This window comes from Dryas octopetala, chromosome 6 (assembly GCF_963921425.1).
Source record: "Dryas octopetala chromosome 6, drDryOcto1.1, whole genome shotgun sequence".
Taxonomy (NCBI): domain Eukaryota; kingdom Viridiplantae; phylum Streptophyta; class Magnoliopsida; order Rosales; family Rosaceae; genus Dryas; species Dryas octopetala.
In genome coordinates, this window is record NC_141371.1 from 16,298,030 (window position 1) to 16,323,350 (window position 25,321).

Below are 25,321 nucleotides of genomic sequence, written 5' to 3' on the forward strand. Positions count from 1 at the left end.
GTGTGATTATTAGAAGAGAGGTATATTCATTAAAAGAGAGCTACTTAATTAGTGGACGTAGGTGGATTACTCCAAGCCCTTTTCCACTTTGATTTAATGCAATTAAATGAAGTCCAATGATATATGCGTCAGTTCAAGGTACCTAAGCAATACTAAAAATAATTTCATAAGATATATAGTGAATATGTAAATCCATATACGCATATTGATTAAAGTGACATAGTGCTTGTCAATTTTATTAGATCGATATTGCTTAATCAACTAATATACACATATGAATGGTTGTTTTTTCTTTGTTGATTATTTTGATCTGTCCAGCATAATTTTTGTGGAGCCGTGGAGGAAAGTGCATATGGTGAAGCTTTTAGTTTTAGACTTTTATTTAGTAATTAAGGGATTGAACCTAGATATATTTAACTTTAATCCCAATCTTTTTTTGTCCATCTGACCACTTAGCTAACTTAAAAGGCTTTATAGATAAGTATAAAGAGTAAAATATATTGTAAAGTAATAAAATATATGATACTGTAGTAGTTTATATTTTAAACTCATGATACTATATATAATTTCTTTCTCTTTTTAGCATGCATGTTTGTAAGCTTTGATAAAATTTGTATCAATGGGATGAAACTTTTGTCAAAAGCAGATCGAAGTCTTCTTATCGAGACAAAAGTATTACTAGTAGCCTAACTATTATAATTCTCCTGTTGTCTTACATTCTTACTCTTTATCATGTTTATATTCTATTAAACAAGAAGACTGAACATTTACATTAGTTTGGAATGGGCATTCTAAGTCAAAAAAAAAAAAAATTTAGCTAGTATGCTATTTCATAAAATTAATAAAAAAAAAAAGACATTCTAAGTTGAAAGATTATGTATTTTTTGAGGAAAAATCAAACCAAATTATTAAAAATATAAAATTGAAATTGGTACTATACTACTATTCACTACCAAACAATACATGTGCGATTGGTACCATTTAGGATCGAATATAAAGAAATACAAAAGAGTAGCCAAAATTGATACTATTCCTTTCCTTGTATTAGTTTTATGAAAGAATAGCAACTTAATTTTATGAAAGAATGTTAAATCTGCTCTTTGAAAAAGTTTTAGACATACGTGCTAGCTAGGCTTGCCAAAAAATATTTATGACAAAATAGCAGGTAGGTTAGCTAATGCACCATTAAGTGGTCATGATAAATCTTGACAAAACTGGGCACTTTTAGAATTGAAATAGAGTAAACCTCCAACTCTCCAAGCCTGATGATAAACGTACACTCATGTGCTCAAGTTGGCCACTAGCAGAGAAATCACAAGTACGTCTGATAAATGCACACTCATCATTTGAAGGAACATTTATGCAGATAACTTTTAACATTCTCATAGTGTAGAATAATATTTCAACAGGCACATCCTCAGAGTGTGTACTCAAAAGATGAGAGGTGAGATGCTGAAACACACAAATTATGCATATATGGAAGGTTTGTAAATATGGATATGCATCTACCAATTCAGTGTGTGATTATTAGAAGAGAGGTATATTCATTAAAAGAGAGCTACTTAGTGGACGTAGGTGGATTACTCCAAGCCCTTTTCCCACTTTGATTTAATGCAATTAAATGAAGCCCAATGATGCGTCAATTCAAGGTACCTAAGCAATACTAAAAATAATTTCATAAGATATATAGTGCATATGTATATCCATATATATACGAATATTGAGTAAAGGGACATAGTGCTTGTCAATTTTATTAGATATTGCTTAATCAACTAATATACACACATATGAATGGTTGTTTTTTCTTTGTTATTTTGATCTGTCCAGCATAATTTTTGTGGAGCCGTGGAGGAAAGTGCATATGGTGAAGCGTTTAGTTTTAGACTCTAATTTAGTAATTAAGGGATTGAACCTAGATATATGATACTGTAGTAGTTTATAGTTTAAACTCTTGATACTATATATATATATATATAATTTCTTACTCTTTTTAGCATGCATGTTTGTAAGCTTTGATAAACTTTGTATCAATGGGATGGAACTTTTGTCGAAAGCAGAATTCTTCTTATCCAGACAAAAGTATTACTAGTAGCCTAGCTATTATAATTCTCCTGTTGTACGTCTTACATTCTTACTCTTTATCATGTTTATAAACAAGAAGACTGAACATTTACATTAGTTTGGAATGGGCATTAATATTCTAAGTAAAAAAAAAAATAGTCAGCCAGAATGCTATTTCATAAAATTAATTAAAAAAAATAAAGACATTCTAAGTTGAAATTAACATTATGTATTTTTTGAGCAAAATCAAACCGAATTATTAAAAATATAAAATTGAAATTGGTACTATACTACCATTCACTACCAAACAATACATGTGCGCGCAATTGATTCCATTTTATGAAAGGATCGAATATATACACAAGGAATACAAAAGAGTAGCCAAAATTAATACTATTCCTTTCCTTGTACGTATTGGTTTTATGAAAGAGTAGCAACTTAATTTTATGAAAGAATGTTAAATCTTCTCTTTGGAAAAGTTTTAGACACACTCATCATTTGAAGGAACATTTATGCAGATAACTTTTAACATATATTCTCATAGTGTAGAATAATATTTCAACAGGCACATCCTCGGAGTGTGTACTCAAAAGATGAGAGAGATGCTGAAACCACACAAATTATGCATATATGTAAGGTTTGTAAATATGGATATGCATCTGCCAATTCAGTGTAGGTATATTCATTAAAACAGAGCTACGTACTTAGTGGACGTAGGTGGATTACTCCAAGCCCACTTTGATTTATATTGCAATTAAATGAAACCCAATGATGCGTCAGTTCAAGCTAGGCACCTAAGCAATACTAAAAATAGTTTCATAAGATATATAATTTTAGGACAAAGATCCCCTACCCATTTTCCTATATATGTCCATAATTTTATGACTTTGAACTTTATAATATTTTAATTCTTAATTTATCATTCTTTCAATATCTCACTACACTCAACGTCTCTCAATTTTACATTTATACTCAATCTCTAACAAATCTAACTTCTTAATATTGATTTTAGTTCATACAACTTAGTCTTTGATACTATAATGTCTTACTCTTTTTACCATGCATGTTTGTAAGCTTTGATAAAATTTGTATCAATGGGATGGAACTTTTGTCTAAAGCAGAATTCTTCTTATCCAGACAAAAGTATTACTAGTAGCCTAGCTATTATAATTCTCCTGTTGTCTTACATTCTTACTCTTTATCATGTTTATATTCTAGCTATTAAACAAGAAGACTGACATTTACATTAGTTTGGAATGGGCATTCTAAGTCAAAAGAGTATATATACAAGGAATACAAAAGAGTAGCCAAAATTGATACTATTCCTTTCCTTGTATTAGTTTTATGAAAGAGTAGCAACGTACTTAATTTTAGGAAAGAATGTTAAATCTTCTCTTTGGAAAAGTTTTAGACATACGTGCTAGCTAGGCATGCCAAACAATATTTATGACAAAATAGCAGGTAGGTTAGCTAATGCATGCACCATTAATTAAGTGGTCATATATGATAAATCTTGACAAAAAAAAAAAAAAAGGTGATCATGATAAATCACTATATATAGTGGTGAAAGCATAGCATAGAAACACATGCAAGCTGAATCAGTATTACTATTCCTTCATTAATTCCAGCGGCTACCTTACTCCATTCAACGATGAAGAAAAACTATGCAACAATGATGATCATCATCATTTTGATGTCAGTACTCGTGAGGCCAAAAGCTGCAAGCTATGATTTTTTCCAGTTTGTGCAATTGTATCAGCCATCCGTGTGTGCTCAGTTAACAAAGAAAGGATGTGTCTTAACACCTCATAAGGTGTTTACCATTCATGGGCTGTGGCCCAGTAACAACACAGTCCCAGATCCAGCCAACTGTGATAAAGTTTTTGACGGTTTGAAGGTACAAATTGGTTAATTGTTTCTCATTTCATATAATTTAATTATTAATTAATTAAAATGTATTAATTGCTCTTGCTCATTCATGGATCAGCTGTTAGCAATGAAGTCCCAATTGACTCCAATCTGGCCAGATGTGAAGAAGGGCGACAACGAATCTTTCTGGTTCAATGAGTGGACAAAACATGGGACGTGTTCACTCGAGACATATGACCAAGATGATTATTTCCTCAAATGCGTGGATCTTTACAACAAGTATGGAATCACGTCGCTGTTGGCAAAATCTGGAATCACTCCGGTGGGCAAAATGAGGACACTGACAGAGCTTCAAGATGCCATCAAGAAGGGAATAAATGATAAGCAACCCACACTTAAGTGCATCATTCATCCAACAACTAAGAAATACAACCTTGAGGAGGTGGTCATTTGTCTGGACAAAACTGGGGCAAGCTTTGTGGACTGCCCTTCCCGCCAAAGCACAAAAAACTGCCTAACCACATCGAATATCGAGTATTAATTAGCCCCCTAATCGTATATCATTAATTAGTTGTAATGAATAAACCAACTACACCATTGTATGTAGTTATATTTTTTTTTAATTTGTGCCGATATCAGTGTATTCATTGTTGATTTTCAATTGGGTCTGATATTTTTCTTGTTTTACTTTGGGGTCTTTGTGTTAATTTGTATGAATTGCAGTATTTTTGTTACTTATTTTGAGTCATGATTTTTTACTTATTTTTGTTACTTATTTTGATGGTTGGATTTGGTCTTGTGTTGGTATTCACTACAGAAAATTACTGTATTAATAGATTATTGTTTTTGGGGAGTTTGTGTGGCTACATTTGTTGCATTGGTACGTTTGGTACATTTGGAAATAATTAAATCTGTGAATATAAAGTTTGCCAGCTAGAAATCCAAGTTTGTGAAGAACAGTTAGCCTCTGAAAGTAGAAAAAAAAAAAAAAAAGTAATGAGGCCTCTTAATGCCTACTTAGATATTACTATAGTTATCTTCACCTGCAAATAGTTGTAGTTTAGTTCATCATATATATACCATTCTGGTTGTTTTTGGCAGAGAGTGGAAAAACTTGAACAGGAGAAGAAAAGACGGAGGAAGGAGCTTCAAAGTGAAAAGGTAGTAATGAAAATAGTTATTATCTTCATCACCTGTGTTTCAATTTTATTGTAAGCAAGAATGTGCAAGTTTGTTTGCAAAGACAAGTACTTTTCTGCTAGGCAATTGAACTTTAAAGCCTTTAGCATTTCTCTTTGCCAAATAAGATGTAAGCATAAGCATAAATGAAAACATGAATGTACGTTTGGTACATTTGTTGTACAATGAGAAAAACTGAAAATAGACAAGGACAATGAGAAAAACACAACATAATGTTCATATGTTGATTGATACTTTCTTTCTGTACGTACCAGTAGGTTGAATTTAAGTGTTTTTATTCTTTAGTGGAAAATTTAAGTCTAATTCAAATACTTGGAATTTCATTATATGTCTGCATCTTTTTTTATTTCTAATTCAAATACTTGGAACTGCTATCTTAAGGCTTTGAAATACCACGGCGGTTCGAGGATGGAGCTATAATAGAGATGAGAAGTAGGGTGATGACAATGTTCTTAGAGAAAATGGAAAGTGGAGGGTGACCGAGAACAACTTCAAGCATTCACGACGCCAGTTGGTTTCTAATCATTTGGTGTATTTGGTTTTGGTAGAGTCTATTGGTGCATTTGTTTCCTTGTATAATTTTCATATATGCATCAGTTAGCTAGTAAATGAACCATTTGTGTTTATGCTGTTTATGGCGAAATGACCCATTGCCATTAATGTCTCTTTATGATTTAATATAGATATGTGTTAGATTTTTTTTTAATTTTAATTTTTTTTTTTTTTTGCAGTGACTCATGACATGAAATATTGTACCATTAATTTGGTACTTTTTTCATGCAAAGTCCAAATATTAGTGTAGGGAAACAAATGTACTGTGGTGTTTTGGTACCTAATTAATCCTTAAACATAAACCATAAGTTGGTACTTTGTTTCGTGTATATTTTTCATGTATCTATAATGTTGATGCACAAATTTCGTCAAGCCATCAACAACAATAATCAAAACTTAAAACGACAATCACACAAGCAAACACACGAATGTATAGTGGTTCACCTTATCCTAATTAGATCCAGGCTACGTCCACTTGGTTGTGATTAGGGTTTCACTATGAATAATTGGAGAGCACAGAGAAATATCAGAGCCCTAGAAGAGGCATTATGAATCTCCTCTCAATAGAGAGGTGGAGGGCCTTATTTATAATAAATGATAAGACCCTCACCTTTACAAATACATACCCTAATGGGCTATAACACATCTAAAGCCTAAATTTGATACAAACAAAAAGGCCTTATACAGTCTAAGCCCCAATATTTTTTAGGACTCAACATAACACAAAATGGGTATCAACATATAATATATAAGTTATATTAAATGTACAAATTGTGTTTATGCTGTCCATAGCTGCTAGAATGAACCATTACCATTAATTTGGGGATACACAATAGATATGCTTAAGAATTTTTTTTGGCGGTGCCGTCATGGAATGGATATGGTACAGAATACCTACAAATGTATTTGTTATAAATAATAATTATCTTTAATATATTTTGAATTAATTCATATTAGATATCTTAAATTAAGGATATCATATATGTTAATAGTTCAAAAACGATGTGAAGGACAATCCTGGTATTGCATAATTATAATTTGTCTATTTAAAAAATCAATTATTGTTGATGTGTCACAGTTTTTGGACCTCAGTATAAAAAAATGGGTTTGAGTATAAATCTAAAAATATATATGGTTTTAGTCTGAATGGTTATCCAAATTTGGACCTATGCATGCCTAATTGTCTATTGATTTTGATTTATTGCAATTCAATGAAGCCCAATGATGCTTCAGTTCAAGGTACCTAAGCAATACTAAAATTGATTTTGATTTATTGCAATTAAATGAAGCCCAATGATGCTTCAGTTCAAGCTTGACAACAAAATCGAGCAAAGGCAACCAATTTTTTTTGGTAGGCATAGAGGCAACTGCCACTGTTGTTAGTTTGTATTGTCCATTGCCACACTGTAGTCACCATATAGCATGTTGGAGGTTGGTGTTGGGGTGGCAAGGGAGCTAAGGCCACCCACATGTAAGAATGGTGGAAGCTTCTGCCAAAACCTGCCATGTCAGTCTGCAAGGTCTGGTCCTCACCAATGCTGCAGTTAGTGGGTTTCACTTGTTCACCATCTTTATTGAGGTTGCTATATTGGTGAAGGATTGATATTATTAAATAATGTTATGCCATGGTTTCTTCTACTATCTTGTTAAAAGTGGGTATGAATGCTCACTAATTCCAACCATTGCTTGCTGCACTCCCACCTTATTGGTATTAGTTTCTGATTTGGTTTCAGTTATTAAATATCTTCCACCATGCAAGAACTTTGGTGACTATTTAACTTAGATTGAGAATGCATTTTCCCACCAAAACGATTGCTGCAGTGGGATTGAATGTACTGCATTGTCCAATTAATCTTTCATTTGCAACAGTCCGAATATGCATTTTTCAGTTCCAGTGTGCTCTTATAATACTAAGGATGCTTACAATGGCTGTTACACCATATTATTCATAAAATGTGGAAAGCCTACACTAATATTGGAGCAAGCATGCTTAACTTTCAGTCCAGCAATCCCATTAATAGGAGGGGTATGTAGCAGAACCTCAATGCAATATCAGAAAAATAAAAAACCAAATAATTGACAACTCAAATTACACAGCTGAACCCACACAACCTTTCTTCAGATGCAAATACGACTTGCTATATACATTGAAATTGCATGTTTAATTCAAGTAGCGGTTCAAGTGCATAGTTACAACCATTCTAATATCCTTTCCCCATACTTTTCACAATTTCTAAAACAAAATGAAACTTAGATACCAAAAACAACAAAAGCATAATCACTAGCTGCGCAACACAATTTAATATGATCCCAACCATTCATCCACACTTCCAAACTTGGTGATATATATCATAGTCTAAACCATAATATAACCCACCAAGTTTCTAGTTCTATCACAAAAGCTGTTCAAAATACCAGCAGTATATTACTCAAAACAACAAAAAGTATTCTTACTGACAGCCATGATTTCTTTTGCTATGTCTATCAGTTGTGTTGTGACCTTCCAAGCCCGCTTCTTGAAGCGCCTGCATCTCCCGCAGCACCATCCTCTGCTCCCATTTCATTCCTAGCATGCTGTTGCGCCAACTGTTGGGGACCAGCCATTCCTGCTCTAGAAAATGGCGTAATCACACCTGGCATCTGTGGAAGGTGGAAGGAATTTGTGCCAGTCTAAACTGGGGGCAGTGGGGGTGCCAAGTATGGAGTGTTGCCGGTGCTTGTGCCAATGTTGCCCCTTAAGTAGCTGTCTACAGCTGTGGTAAGCCTCCCATTCAAGTTGAAATCCATGTGGGACTGCTGCCTTTGAATGTTCAATATCTCTTGAGTGTTTACCATTGCAATCCTCTAGATCAATATTTTAAACTCTAAATCACTGCCAAATAGGATTTCTATTGTGAAAAAAAGTGATGTAGGACAAGAAAAGGTTTTGAAGAATGAAGACCGGACCGCCCCATTGAGGTCCGGTCCTCCAGAACCTCCCCTAGTGAAAATAGAGCTCAAGTATAATTTTCCCTGCTAGAGGTCCGGTCTTCCAAACAGAGGTCCGGACCTCCCTGCATGAAATCTCCATTTCAAGCTGCGTTGTCTCTGGAGGTCCGGTTCTCCCAAGCAACGTCCGGACCTCCCTTCGTGCAAATTCCATTTCACTGCTGCTACCTTCACTGGAGGTCCGGTCCTCCAGTGTAGGGTCCGGACCTTCTTCCCTCATAATTTTGGCTCTCTGTTTTTTTTCTTTTCCTTTATTGAGCCAAATATGCCTAACTTGGTGATCTAAAGCTTTTTCTCCTTATATATATATATTGCTTAGGGAGATTAATTAAACTTCTTAATCTTTGAGTTAAAGTTCTCTAATGTGTGTTGCTTCTTAATATATGCTAGAGCGAAGACAAATTATTGAAAATGGCATACAATCAATTAATCTTCAGAATATGTCATAAGTGCAGGGAATATGTCATACCTTACAATGTAAAGCTTCACAACCTATTCACAAAAGCCAGGATGATTTCCAGCTCCATTCCCTCCTTCACTTCAGCTTCAGGTCGACAAAGGAAGATTTCATTAATTACTTGATTATTCAGATTATGCGCTACCTGCTCTTTTCTCTGGTTTAACCAAATACAGTTGGTTTCCCAGTCAAAATCTGAGCTCACTAGGTGCTTTCAGGCTTTGATCTCCCTTCTGATCTATCAGTAAATCAAAGTGTGCTTTTTCCATCTCTTGCTTAGCTTGGATCTGCGCTTAATGGCTGGCTCTGCTCAGTACCAATGTGTAGAGCAGTAGATGCAGATGATATTCTCTCTGCAAAGTCTCTTGAGTATAGTAGTATGCTTTACTGCAGCCTTGTGAATGCTATTGTAAATATCTTAAACACTTTATGAAGGATTTCCTTACTGTATATAGTATCCCTTGAAGCCTGCTAGCAGCCACAAGTGGTTGACACCTTATCAAGTCAGTCATGGGTAAATGTGATTCCAACCTACTAGGCACCATTAGAAGGAGGGAAAATATTGAGCATGGGCGGGAGATGGCTTTTTAAGTTTGTCTCACAGGTTGATTAGCTTGTTTTATTGCAGTCTTTACTGACTCCATAGTTGGATTTGGAATTTATGATAAAAAATGGAAAAATTGGTTACTGTTTTGTACAATTTGGATTGGTTATAGTACAACCCCAAGTAAATTGGTGGTGGTATTTGTGTGTGCTGGCCCTTTTTTTAGTCCCTAAATTAACTAAACCCCTTTTTTTAGTTTAAATTACATGGGTGCCACAATAACATCAACTAATCAGAACCATTAGTTGCATATGGAATCACTGTTCATGTCTGACTTAATATGATAATCACTAATAATTAACATTAGTGAACAACCATATTAGCAATTGGCACCCCCCCAACTTTAGTGGAAATCATTGGAGGCCTTAGGCCAAAATTGTTGTAGTGAAGGTACCTAAGCAATTCTAAAATTAATTAAATAGTTTCATAAGATATATAGTTTTATGACTTTGAACTTTAAAATATTTTAATTCTTAATTTATCACTCTTTCAATATCTCACTACACTCAACGTCTCTCAATTTTACATTTATACTCGAGCTCCTCTAAGAAATCTAACTTCTTAATATTGATTTTAGTTCATACAACTTAGTCTTTGAGATAGATCATCCATGATATTTAATAAAGGTATAAAACTAGAGATGTGAATATTCTTGTAGATGAATTGATTTATTTAGGTTGTAGAGATCTGAAAAAAGATTTGATATGGAGAGACAAATAAATCAGAAAAAATAGAGGAATATATAGATGGAGATAGAGAGCAAAAGAGAGTGAAGTGAACGAATCATAATGGAAAATCTAAATGAAGATAGGGGTTTTATACCATATGATTTTTCTATTCTCTATTATTTGGATCATAAATGAGCATTTAGATGAGAGAGTAAGAGAAAGGCAGAGAAAAGAGAGAGAGATATGTGGAATGCGAAAGAGGAGGATATGTAATGGAGGGAGAGGATCGAAGGAGATGAGTGGGTATTTGCCATTAGTAAAGTTTAAACTTTAAATCTTGGCCAAAAAAAAAAAGTTTAAACTTTAAAGAGTTCAGAAAAAACAAATTAAAACTCAAAAATTCAAAATTATTGTGGACCATTGGATCCAATTATATATATATACAGAAATGATCGATCACTCGCTCACCATAGAGCGGGGAATTCCCCGCTTATCTAATCACCCACTCACCTAATCACCCGCTCACCACAGAGCGAGAAATTCAATGATCGGGACCGTTCATTTATATTTAGGAGAATCCATTGGATGCAATATTAGACGGGCTGGTGTTGCTTTTTAATTAAGACCATAGCTAGTTTAATAGAGAAAAACTCGAAGCCTCACATAGGAATAATATTTCTAAGAAAAGGATAAAACTGAGGGAAGCCAAAACATAAGAATTAAAATAGGCTTTTTATCACCAATAGTTCCTCTACTTTCACTCAAACATCAAATTTGTTCCTAAAGTGCATTTTCAATCAATTTCATCCTTCATCTTTGCTATCGAACATCAATTTGGTCCCTATACACACTTTAAAAAAAATAATGTCTTTAATTGATACAAAATGAAAATTTCAGTCTTCAGTTGCAATAAAGTAAAATTCATGTCCTACATAGCTAAAATTTTCCCTTTTAAAACAGATATATGCAATTTTTTTCAAGAAAACAAATTCATCAAAGACCAGTTTCCACAAAATGAGCAAAGCCAAGCCTCTGGTACCTTCCAAGAGAAATTTCAGCTGTTTCACCATGAATTGATCATAGTAGAAAGATCATTAACAGAAAAGAAAATGCTTTATAAAGGATATGGCTATGACATAGTCCATTTATGACCTTACTTGCCATTCTAAAATCTGTGCTTATTTGCATACAAACAATTTAACAAAACCCCTTGCACTACAATTACTTGGGATTGGCCAAGCAAACTATATATCACTATTTAGTTCTATCTGAGGCTAAATTAATCCTCGAAAAACTCAAAGGCATTCATGTGTAGTCTACATCCTATGTCCTAATATACTCCAATAAAAATAGACCTCTCCATCATATTACAAGGCATTCAAGCTCCAAAAGCCGAAAACTTTCTAATTTTCTTTTCTTTTCTTCACAATGCCCTCGAAAATCCCATCAGTCTCAAAAGATCCAATAAATTGTTGCTGATTAAGGCTTAGTTTGGGATTGTTGTGAGAAAAAACAGCTGTGAAGTAAAGTAGCTGTGAAGTAAAGTCAACTGTGAAGTAAAACAGTTGAGTGTTTGGTAAACTATATTTTCAAAAGTGCTGTGAGTACAAAAAGCAATATGAAGGTGTTTGGTAAATTGTAATGTAAAACTGCTGTGGCTATTTATAATTACTAAAATGAGGGTATTATGGGTAAAATAAAATTTTCATTATTGCTGTGATTCACTGCAGCTTTCAAAAGTACTTCCAAACTTGCTTTCTATTTTTGTTGTGGGGAGTTGAGAATTGTGGGGCAAAACACTTTTTCATTTTTTTACCAAACACCAAAACTGCTGTGGGTGATTGAGAATTGTCATCCACAGTAGCTTTTGGGTCCTCCACAACAATCCCAAACGGGGCCTAACTAGACTAGGAAGTTGGAACGAGATCGAGAAGTGACCTAGTGGGCATAGATTTTGGCTTTGCATCTGAAAGACATGGGAGTCCTTGCACACTATTTGCTCACCTGTATAGTTATTCCTTTTATTGATATGTCTCCATCATCTTCAATGGTACAACTAAAACCTCCAATGGGCACTTTTAGAATTGAAATAGAGTAGATCTCCATTTGGTGTGTTCCAGTGAATTGTGTGTGTGTGTTTTTGGTGGGTCTGTGTTAACTTTCCTCCTTATGGAGGAAAGCTTGTGAGTGGCTGGGTTATAAGTGAGAGCGAGGTGGGAGCTAGGCGGTGGTGTGTGTGTGTGTGTGTTGTGGATATAAGGCTGGCTTAAACAAAAGAAGCAGCTAGTGATTTAGACAAACTAAAAACATAGAGGAAAGAAAGAGAATCCGAGAGAGAAAGAAAGAGAAAGAAATAAAGACAAGGAAGATGAGGGAACACTACAAAAAAAAAAAACCTCTTAGGCGATGAAATTGCTTCGTCGAGACCATCTTTGCCTAAAGCTTGTCGCTCAAGATCTTAGGCGACGAAATCCTCATGTTCGTCGCCTAAAATCCCTCCCTATAGGCGACAGAGTTAGCCTTCGTAGCGTAATTCAACTTCGCTCAAAACTGCTTTGGGCAACGACATCATGCCTTCGTCGCCTAAAGCAGCTTTAGGTAGCGTCAATAATATAAGATTTTTTTATTTTTTATTTTAAGCTTTCTATCCAAAAACTATATAATATAACACAAAATTAATAAATTTATGTTAACACAAATTAGAAAAAATATAATTTCATACAAAATAGTAATAACCCTAGTGGTCAATCTATTTTAAACCGGTAGCGTCATCGTCATTCATGTATGGCGGCGACTGATGACATGACGATGGCGGGACAAACCTAGGTATCTCTTTAGTCAACGCGGCGTACAACGCCTCCTTAATTCTCCGCTCTCTCGGCTCGTAAATCCTCCTGCAACTTATGTACTTGAGCGGACAGCTCCGCGACAACTGCAGATGACTGAGAAGAAGACGAAGATCGGACGTCACGAATCCGCCTGTATCCCATGCCGCGTGTTTCCTTACCGGGCCTAACACCCAATGATTCTGTCATAATACGAAGTCCGACATCAGGATCGGGTACTGGGATCGACTCCAACGGAGTACCCGGAGGGTGCTGCTTGACTAAGCTCTCCAAATATCTTCTCAAGTTGGCCATCATCTCATCCTTCAAAATGTTATATACACAATTAATTAATTAAAAAATTAAATATAAATATAAAAAATTATGAAAAAAATTAAAATATAAAAAACTAACATGTTTTGCTTTGGCCACATCACAGTCGGGATGGGCATAGATATTCCTGAAAGTGTCTATCTCCGGGAATTGTGACCCGCCCTGAAAAAGAAAAAAAATGTTGTCAAAGATCCAAACAATACTAAGGAATATATATTAAATTAAATAATGACATACCCAACGTCACGACTCCACCCGATATGAGATGGGCGCCGGACCACTATGATGGTTAAACGGCTTCCCTTTTCGGTTTCTGGCGTTGGCGATCGACTTCTTCTATTAAATATTAGGCAAATTGTAAATGTGTTAGTGTATATACAATAATAAAAGAACAAAAGAATAATCGATTTTTTGAAGTCTAAAATAATAAAACATACCAAAAACGCTGAGCTCATGAAATGTTCGCACAAAAAAAGCCACTGGTTAGGTCGCTCTACCAACTCTTTAAGGGGGTTCACCAATGCTTCAATTATCGAAGAAAATCTCTTGAAGTTGTTAGTTTCTAGGATTTGATATATTTGTCTTTTCCTTGTCAAAATCATTGTATTTATTTTTAATTATTCACTCACAAGCTCTAGGCTAGAATTAAGGGTAAGATCAATTGTATTAAAGAAATCAAGAATGAAGTTGCAATGCAAAAAGATCCAAGGTATACTGCACTTCATGCACTTCACGAAATGAACAGTTTTTTGTCTATTTGACTAGTCATTCACTGATCATAAGGACAATGTTCTTCACGTATAGTGGTTAACACTTAAATGACAGTGTCACTTCAGTGGGCCATTTCGGGATTTATTTCTTAAAGCCCATTTCATTTAAAGCCCATTTTCTGTTTTTCTAAACATGCATGTGCACAGCATATGATTTGGTTCCTTCATTGAATCAATCAGATCGGATCTTGCTTCTCATCATTTTCACGCCACTCACTCACACACCTCAGCACTATTCATCTTCTTCCTCATTTCTGAATTTTACAAAATAAAGAAATATCTGATTTTACAGCTCTACAATCTTATCCTTAGCAGTACTAAGATACCTCTCTAGGACAAAAGAAATATGCCCTTATTTGTCTCTTGTGGATAGCCATTGTTTGGCTTCCACGTGGCGCACGGGCAGACATGGTGAGTGCGTGTGTGTGTGTTGTACGGTGTATATGGGTGTATTGGTTCAGTTTTTTCTATGTGGGTTCATGAGCATATTTTTCTATGGGTATTCTTGCTGCATTCAAGCTTGGGTAATTTGAGTGAGTGCTCATCCTTTTCAAGTAAGAAAATGTTTTTTATTTTCTCAAACTAAAATGATTTTCTTAACTTGTTTTTCACCCTCTAAAATCTGAATGGGTTTGAGTGTTGTTCTAAATCTTTTCACATATTCATAAACACTATCATTTAGATTTTAGATTAAGGATTCTCCATTAGCCTTTTCATGTCTTTTGCTTGAGAAAGCTGATTTTTTAAAGAATCCAAATTTGCATATCATTTCACTGCATTATCATTGGAATCCACTTGCTTGGTTGCGATCGGTGCCGTGCGTTGAAGAGCTCAAGAAGGAGCTGCCAATGACATGAATGATTAATTGCTAGCTTTAAGGTGTTTGCACAAGGATGCACAATGGTAAGAAGCTGCCACTTAGTATTAGGACTAGAGTGATTGAGCTTGTTATGTGATTGCTTGTATTGAAACCCTTGATATTGGATTGCTTGGTCAGGTGAAAAAAATCCCCAGTTTTTTAACCGTTAGTGGTTTTATGGGTGAACAATCTTGTGTCTTGTTCGTTGTTTATTTCTATTGTGTTGCTTATTATTGATCTGGAAATTCTATTACAAGATCACACACTCCACTTTAGCATGTTAACTTAACCTTTTGAATGCTAAATGAAAGTTTGATAATCTGCTCACACACCACTTTAGTTATTGATAGCACTGGGATGCCTACACTGATGGATCCTTTGAATGCATAGGTTGTCACTCATTCCTTTGGTGTGTTTGATTTGGGTTGTTTACAAAAGTTATTTTGTTTTACAAGTCAATTTGTGTCTTCAGATTTTAGCCACTGTGTCGTCAGAGTTTTGTGTGCTTGATTAGTTCATAAGTGATCATATAAAACAAAAATTGGGGTCCAATTACTGACAGTGGATTTAATCAAGTTAATTAGGTAGATAAATCACCTAATACAAACTTTCAGAAGTGCTTGTGTAGTTCGTCCTTCCACTGCTTGTAGGACTTGATGATCAGTAAATCCGTCATGTAGGTGACGGTGAGGGGATCATCCATCTGAATGTCAAAGTTAACTTGAAAAGAATATGAAATTGTTAGTAATGATCAAATTCATCATTTTGTATTAATTATCGAGCTATACTCACTAAGATGGAGTAGATCACTTCGTTTTAGGTCTCTTCTTATAATTTTTTACCAAGGGGGCACTTGGCACGGACAATCGCCCCCACGTCATGCGAGAACAAACTGTCAACATTAGGGTCTAACGGTCGTTGGCCTGTTTCCAAACACATGACTCAAATCCGTACCCTAGTGGTGCACACGATCCGAGAAGACTTCACCCCACTACATGGCCCTCTCGTTGCAGTGGATGAAGCGATAGCAGTGGCTTGACCGTAGAGGTGAGATCAACGAGCCCTCTGTGGCATAGGGGGGCTCCCACTACTCGAGGAAGGCTGGACTACGTCAAAATAAATTTCAAAATACAACTAATTGTTACAATAAGACTTAATTTAACATACAAACAAAATTATATTTCTCTAGCTAGATATATTTCTACCTCATCAAAATATAGTTAATAAGTAAAATACATTTATAATTAATTTAAATTTAATAATTAAACTAATGAGAACAATTAAACAATTTTATAATTAATCTACATTTTGTAATTAAACTAAATTTTATATTTAAAAACTAACTAATCTATATATAAACTAACTAATAAATTTTATGATTAATTTTAACATACAACAAACTAACATAATAAATTTTACCTCGAAACTCCGCAATTTGTCGAATCAAATTTTTCCCGCGCACAAGAATTTCCTATAAAGCAATCAAGGAACAATAAAGGAAATTGAAAACCCATAAAATATAACAAATAAAAAAACAAAAAAAACAACAAAATCCACAAAATAAATCAATTACCAAAAAAACACAAATTCCACAACAAATGCAATCTACAATCCTACAAATACAAAATCCACAATATTTATTAAACAAAAAAATCCACGTAAAACTATAAAATGAAAAAAAAAAATTACCAATGGGTTTTGGGTGAGATTTCTGGGTTTTGATGGGTGGGTTTTGGGTTTTCGGGGGTGGGAGATCGAGGGAGAACGAGACGGGCTGGGGGTTTTAGATGGGGTTGGGTTTCGGTGGTCATGTGGGGTGGGGTTGGGTTTCGGTGGTGATATAGGGTCCGGGCTAGAGTTGGGCACTCTAAGTCAAATAAATAGCCAAACCAATAGTATGCTGTTTCATAAAATTAAAAATAAAAATAAAAAAAGACATTCTTAATTGAAAGATTATGTATTTTTTGAGAAAAAATAAAACTGAATAATTAAAAATATAAAATTGAAATTGGTACTATACTACTATACGCTACCAAACAATACATGTGCAATTGGTAACCATTTTATGAAAGGAATACAAGGAATACAAAAGAGTAGCCAAAATTGATACTATTCCTTTCCTTGTATTAGTTTTATGAAAGTGTAGCCACTCAATTTTATGAAAGAATGTTAAATCTTCTCTTTGGAAAAGTTTTAGATATATGTGCTAGGAATGCCAAAAAATATTTATGATTGCATATAGGAAAAGTCTTTTAGCAAGGAGAAGAGTAAGTTTGAGAAAAATCCAACGTATGCTCCAAAAGAAGATTAGTGGGGGTGTGTTAGGTGTCTCAATTTTTCTGTTTCAGTCAATTTCTTTCAATATATACATGTATGTCACTGTGTACTAATCTTAACTACTCCAATTGTTGAAATCACATTGTGGTCTTCACAATTATTGAAACAACAAGAGTTCAACGAAAAAGTTAATAGAATTATACTTTCCAAATGTATTTATATATAGAAGCTCACATCCCGGTCGTGTTTTTAGCGATCCGAACCGTTCATTTTTAGTTCCCCACTTAAAGATCCTCCCTCCAAAAAATTAGGTCAATTAGAGATGTAGAAGTAAGGTATCGGAGCTCGAACGTATGAACGATCGTGGTTTTTCTAATTATAATCGAACGGGTAGATTAATTCTGATTGGGCCGATTTTTTGCAAGGATGATCTTTGAGTATTCACATAGAAAATGAATGTCTACGATCATTGAAATCACGTTGTGGTCTTCACAATTATTGAAACAATAAAGGTTCAACGAAAAAGTTAATAGAATTATACTCTCCAAGTGTATTTATATATAGACGTTCACATCCTGATCGTGTTTTTAATGATTCGAACCGTTCATTTTTGAGTTCCCACTAAAGATTCTCCCTCCAAAAAATTAGGTCAATCGGAGATGTAGAAGTTAGGTATCGGAGATTAAACGTATGAACGATCATGGTTTTTAAAATGATAATCGAACGGGTAGTTGAATTCCGAATGGGCCGATTTTTTGCAAGGATGATTTTTGAGTATGAACATAGAAAATAAGAGGCTCCGATCATTGAATCCATGTTGTAGTCTTCACACTTATTGAAAAAATAAGGGTTCAACGAAAAAGTTAATAGTCTTAAACTCTTCAAGTGTATTTATATATAAAAGCTCACATCCCGATCGTGTTTTTAACTATCCGAATCGTTCATTTTTCAGTTTCTCACTCAAAGATCCTCCCTCCAAAAAATTAGGTCAATCGGAGATGTAGAAGTTATGTATCAGAGCTCGAACGGATAGACGATCGTGGTTTTTCTAATTTTAAGGTCCTTAGGCGACAAATGTTTGATTTGGGCGACGAAATGGGCCATCGCCTAAAGTGTGAAAACTTTGGCAGGGGAAAATGGCGCCCTAATTTTGTTCCTTTTGAGCGACGAAGCATATTCGTCACCCAAAAAATTCTTTAGGTGACATTAATATATTCGTCGCCTAAAAAAATGCTTTGGGTGACGAATGTGCTTCTTTGCCTAAAGAATGTGCGGGATTTTTAATCCCCTTTCTCTTTTTTGGTGGTCTGTGTGATTAGCTCTCAAACTCTCTCATATCTCATCTCTCTGAACTCTCTCGATCTCCCGCCCACCCAGCTCTTCCCATCCCTGGCGCTGGCGCCCCACCCAGCTCCCTTTCTCTCTCATCTCTCCAATATCGACGTATGATAAGTCGACTGAAAAAATGTTTACCTTGCGTGCAACAGTCATGTGGACAATCAATGATTTCTCAGCTTATGAGAATATGTTAGGCTAGAGAACAAAGGGTTATATGGCATGCTCGATTTGTAATCAATATACAATATCTACTTGGAACAGTGGAAAAGTAAGTTATATGGGCCACCGAAGATGGTTGTCGTGGGGTCATAGATAGCGTAATGACGCGAAGTTCTTTGACGGAAAAATAGAGATACGCGTGAGACCTAAAGAGTTATCAGGCGAATGATATCTCTAGCAAATTGAACAACCTAATATTTGGTCAGATTGGTAAACATACTGATAACAAAGAAAGAAATATGCCTAGACCACTTGCACAACTAAATTAGACGAACAAGTCGATTTTCTTCGAGTTGGAGTACTGGTTCAAGTTAAAAATAAGGCACAATCTATGTGATGCATATTGAGAAGAATGTGTGTGAAAGTTTGGTGGGGACAATTTTTGGCATTGATGAAAAATCAAAGGACACGATCAAGGCTCGTCAAGGTTTACAAGAAGAAATGGGCATACGAAAACATTTGTGGTTAGAGAAGAAGGGTGACAAAATTCGAAAGAAGCATCCATTCTATATAGTGAAGCCCGGGGCAAAGAAAGAATTCTTAAATTTTCTTGCATCTGTGAAATTTCCAGATAGGTACGCGGCCAACATCTCACGAAATGTGAAAACCAACACAGGCAAAATATCCGGATTGAAGAGTCATGATTGTCATGTGTTATTGCAATGACTTATTCCGGTGGGTATTCGAAAATTTTTTCCCAAAGATGTGGTTGAACCGATAATTCAGTTGTCGAGGTTTTTTCAGCAGATATGCATCAAGTTGTTGCGTATGTCAGATATAGATATATTGAAAGATGAGATTGTGTACATCTTGTGCAAGTTCGAACAAATTTTTTCACCGGCCTTTTTTGATATAATGATCCACTTGTTGATACATTTATCAGTTGAGGCAACTATTGCTGGGCCAATCAGTTATCAGTGGATGTACCCAATAGAAAGGTAACAGTTTCTAAACCTTTTTGTTAATATTCTTCAAGTTTAGCTTGACGTTCTCCTTGATGTTTATCAAAAAATTTGTCTCACTATGTACTTTCATTTGCAGAATGTGGAGGCATACATTGCAAATAAATCCCTCACTTTTTGTGTAATGTATCTCCGTAATGTTGAGACGTCATTCAATCGGCCTTAACGCAACAACGACAGTGGTAATAGAAACGAGACACTTTATGTATTTTCTCAAACCACACAGCCGTTTGCCGAAGCCCGTAGATGTGAATTCTCGAAAGACGACGTGGAGGTAATTCATTGGTTCATAGTTAAAATGAGGAATTGATGAAGCGCGAATATCCTTCATATGTATAGTTAAACCAACAGCCGCGATATCTCTTGATCAATCTGCTATGTCAGCCAGTCGACCGAATCTCAAAAGCCATTTTATCACTGCAAATTTTGTGATGCTGATGGTCATTCTGAATCCCTTTGTCGGAAAAATCCTGCTAGCAAATTTTATATGCATTGCACTTTTTGTAATACATCAAGGCATACAAAATCTCATTGTGAGAAGAAGAATGGCGCTGCCAAGTCTAACTCTTCTTCCTCCCACAATGCTTCTACGGATTCATTTGTTGCGGCAACAACATGTGCTCCTATGGCACCGACCTTCACTGCCGAAAAATACAATCAATTGCTTGCCTTAATACCATATGGTAAAAATAATTCAATGACCAACTTTGCAATTTATCCTTTATGTTTTCATTCTTCTTTTAACATTGGCACTTGGATCATCGATTTAGGCGCCACCGATCATATGGTCTCTAATGCCAATTTATTAGAGAATATAACTACTCTTAATACTGCTCCTATTAAATTATCCACTGGCCAAACAACTCAGATTACTCATATTGTAAGTTTTGTAATTTGTAAGTTAGTTGATTTTGTAATTTGTAAGTTTTGACTTATTGCTCATTGTCACTTATTTTTATTTATAGAATTTACTGAAATTGTTAATGCAAGTGATAATTTGATATAAGAGTATAGGAGTGTAGGAAATTTCATTTTAGGCTTAAAAGCATTTTCGTGGGCTTGAAATCATTTTTTTGGGCTTGACATTGCATTTTGGGCCAAAAATTGAGCCCATAATCATTTGTATCAGTAGGCCCAATACCGACTGTATCCAACGGATACCGAAAGGGTAGTTATCGGCGTCTGACGGTTCGACATCGGCTCCAAAAATTGAGAAGGATATAATGTACAAAAGTACCACTTATTTTCTATATTAAGCTTGAATCCAGTTTGTGGCACAATAATAGCACGAATTTTATTTCTATTCATTTATTTTTCTCCATCACATTCTAGTTATAGAAGTTAATTTTATAATTAGAGTGTGATTCACTCCTTAATCCGAGGTTTACTCTTAATCCCGGATTAGGGCGTGAAAATTCCGAAGAGTTCACTCCTTCTTCGTTCAGTCCTACCACCCACGCCTCTCGTTACTACAAAAATTGGTGGAAGAAGTGGAAAAAGCGTCTTTTCAACAAAAGGCTGGACAAGGTGCTCACTTCGAAACCTTTAATCTGGCATGACATTGTCTTAACAAAATTAAGTCATTCCAAATCTATTCAGAAACCAAGCAACAATTTAGTCTTTGAACTCTAGTTGGTTTCTACCTAGGTTTATTTTAATTTATTATGGATCGAGGAGGTTGATCAGATATGAACCTACAATGTGACCAGTTCAATACATGGGAAAACTGAGGGAGCTAGAGCTCAATACCCAACGCCCGTATGCTCATAGACAAACCTTAGTCATCACATCGTTTGATTACCACTGATATTACCTTAATATTTATTAGGTTGATTTTCGTTTTAGACTTCTAATTAGTAAGGGATTGAACCTAGATATATCTAATCTTAATCTTAGTCCTAATCCATTTTTCCACCTAACGAGTTAGCTAACTTTTTTTAAATAATCACATTTTAAAATGTTGTTTTCAAGTTATACCGGGCCATAAAATTGGATTGAATGGGCTTGCAAATTGCACTAGGGTATGGTTGAAAAAGCTAAAATTGTAGTTGGGCTCAAAAATCAAAGATAAAGCCCATTTACCAACCTAAGGCCTTCCACTATGCACCGGATTTTGTGACCCAAAAACCCATTTTGGGCCACAAATGGGTCACACTTTAACACTACGGGCCGGAATGTGTGACCCAAAATAGGGTGTAACCCAAAGTGTAACTCAGAAGTGGGTTTCATGTGTGACCCAAAATGTGTTGTGACCCAAATCCAAAAAGCAGCCCACGTGAAGAGAGAGAGAGAGCTGCTGAGCTGAAAAGGAGGTGGGGCCCGCGCCTGTTGCTGCTGACGGAAGCTGCAGTTGCTGACGCACGGGACTGGCTGACGTCACGTGCTGGCTCGGTTGCAGCGCTGGGGAATTGGAAGCTTGACGCGTGGCTGGCTTCCTTCTCACCAACGGTCCAGATCGGCCGACCGTTGGTGATCAACGGCTGCTGCGTTTTGCCCTTTTTTTTTTTTTTTTTTTTTTTTTTAGATGGGCCGGTTGATGGATCAACGGCTGATATTAATGGACCGTTGATAATCAACGGTCCAGATCGGCCTTTTTTTTTTTTTTTAAACAAATATTTAATAAATCATTTAAAATAGATATAATATCCGAAAAATTGCCAAAAAATTTCGAAAAAATTTTAAAAAATTCCCCAAACCCTCCAACAGCTATATTTTCAAGGATGTCTATATATATCACACAACACTCATATGGTTTCATCACAATTTACAACCTTTGTTTACCAAATTTACACAAATTTTTTTTTTCTTTGTCATGGCTCCAAGAGGAAGTGCTTGGGTGGTAGCTGAAGATGAAGCCCTAGTGATGGCATACCTAGAGAGGTCTCCCGACGGTTGTCTTGGTGCCCAAATTAGAGCCGCCATGCTTTGGGAACAAATTTATGAAATTTTCAAGCGTAACATGGGGGGTGAAACAATTCGTAAGGTTGGCGGTGTTAAAGCACGATTCAAAGATATTGCGCGTGATTGCAACAAATTTTATGCTTGCTTATTGGAGGCCGAGCGAATGCGTGCAAGTGGTGCAAATGATGCCAATGTGGTAAGTTTTTATGCATTTATATATTTGCATGATTATTTTTTGTATCCTCCAATTATCAAGCATATTTATATATTTGTATAATTATTATATGTTTTGTTTATAAATGAAGCATATTTATATAATGGTATTACTATTTTATTGTTTTGTATATGTATCAAACATATTTATATATTTGTATGATTATTTTTGGTTGTGTTTATAAATGTAGCATATTTGTATAATGATATTATTATATTGTATTTTCACTATTTTGTTTATCTATCAAGCATATTTATATATTTGTATGATTATGGTTTTTGTTTTGTTTATAAATGTAGCAAATTTACTATTTATTTAAGTTATGTTTGCATTTCCACAAGAAAATTTATATATTTTAATTTTTATTTTATTATTGTAGTTTACGCAAGCACTTGAAGGCTTTCGAAACAAGACTGGATTCAAGTTTCCATGGGTGCACATTTGGGAAAAAATAAAGGAAAGTGCAAAGTATGCTGCCGTTCATGCTCCTGTTCGGGTTAGTGATTCAGAGACCCCCGCCACCGACGATGCCGACACTCCCGCCGATGATGATCCCGAGGAGACCGATCCAGTCATACCACTTGGCGAGGACGAAAACCCACCACCATTCCAACCATGCGGTTCCTCGCGGCCAAGGCCACCAGGGAGAAACCATGCAAAACGGGCCAAGGCAGCCGAGCCCGTCCAAACTCATATGGTTGAGGCAGTAGATCATTATAATGAAAATTCAAGGATTTTCATACAAACGAGAGTTGACAGAGAGCGTGCAAGGAGTGAAAGAGACGCCGCAAAGGAAGCAAGAGAAAGGATGAGGATCGAGAGGCAGCTAGAATGGGAAGAACAAAATATTATGGGCCAAGACCTCTCCAAAATGAATGATGGCCAACGGATGTATTGGGAGCAAAAGATGGCTGGAGTCATTGCAAGGAGGCAAATGCGTGCTAACCACCATTCGGAGTCCACTCCATCTGGATACTACCCGGATCTTTCCAACCTCACTCACTCAAACCAGGGGTACCCGCCTAATAATTAGAATTAGACCTTGCTCTTCAATTGTGTTTTTTAGTTTGAATGTTAATCTTGTTTTAAATTATGTTTGCTCTTTAATTGTATCCTTTAATTTGAACGTCAATCTTGTTTTAAGTCATGGTTTGCTATTTATTCAATTAATGTTTACATTTCCACCCAACATTGGATTCTCCCTTATTAACCACAGACTGATGCATGCTTTACAGTAGATAAGACTGATGCATGCTTTACAGTAGATAAGACTGATGCATGCTTTACAGTAGATAAGACTGATGCATGAAATGACTACACCATCATAAAGCAAATGAATGTGGACCATTCATTCCTTATCTCAAATGCAAGTGGTTTCAGTATAAATACCACTATATTTACCATGTTACACTCAATCTTATTTCAGGATCATTTCTCATTCCATAAACACCCAAATGAATACTTTGTATGTGTATTCATCCTCCTCCTCGTCTTCGGACTCTGATGCTGAATGGGATAGGGAAGAGGATGGAAGGGAGATGGTGGGTAAGTTGATTGTGTCAATGGGTCATACCGTCGTCGCCGGTACACCAAGGCATGGCGGTACTTCTTCAAATCGCCGGTACACACACCGGAATCGAGAAGCCGCCCACGAACGTCTCATGGACAACTACTTCATCCCCTCGCCAATCGAGGACACCGTGACTTTCCGCAGGCGATACCGCATGCACCAACCGCTATTCAATAGAATTCTCGAAGCGGTCTGCCTCCAGGATGAGTATTTCCGGCCAACAGTTGATGCCGTCGGTAGAGTGGGTTGCACACCTCACCAAAAGGTGACTGCAGCACTGCAGGTGATGGCATATGGCATTCCATATGATTTGGTCTCAGAGTCAATGACCATTAGCCAAACCACCATACGACAATCATTCTTGAAGTTCGTGAGAGCCATCACTGACGTCTTCGGACCAGAGTATCTCCGGAGGCCTACTCCGGCCGATTTGAGGAAACTTTTGCGAAAGGGGAGCCGTAGAGGATTTCCAGGTATGATTGGTAGCTTGGATTGCATGCATTGGGTATGGCAAAATTGCCCAATGGCCGAGCAAGCTGTGTACCGTGGGCATTATCGTGTCCCAACAGTTATCCTTGAAGCCGTTGCTGGGTACGACACGTGGATATGGCATGCAAATTTTGGTATACCTGGGTCGAATAATGATATCAATGT

General features: G+C 35.9%; 1 pseudogene; it reads left to right on the top strand.

The window, feature by feature from the left end:
- The first annotated feature begins 272 nt into the window (after positions 1–272).
- Positions 273–4,471, top strand: LOC147282836 (ribonuclease S-5 pseudogene; annotated as a pseudogene).
- Positions 4,472–25,321: the final 20,850 nt, after the last annotated feature.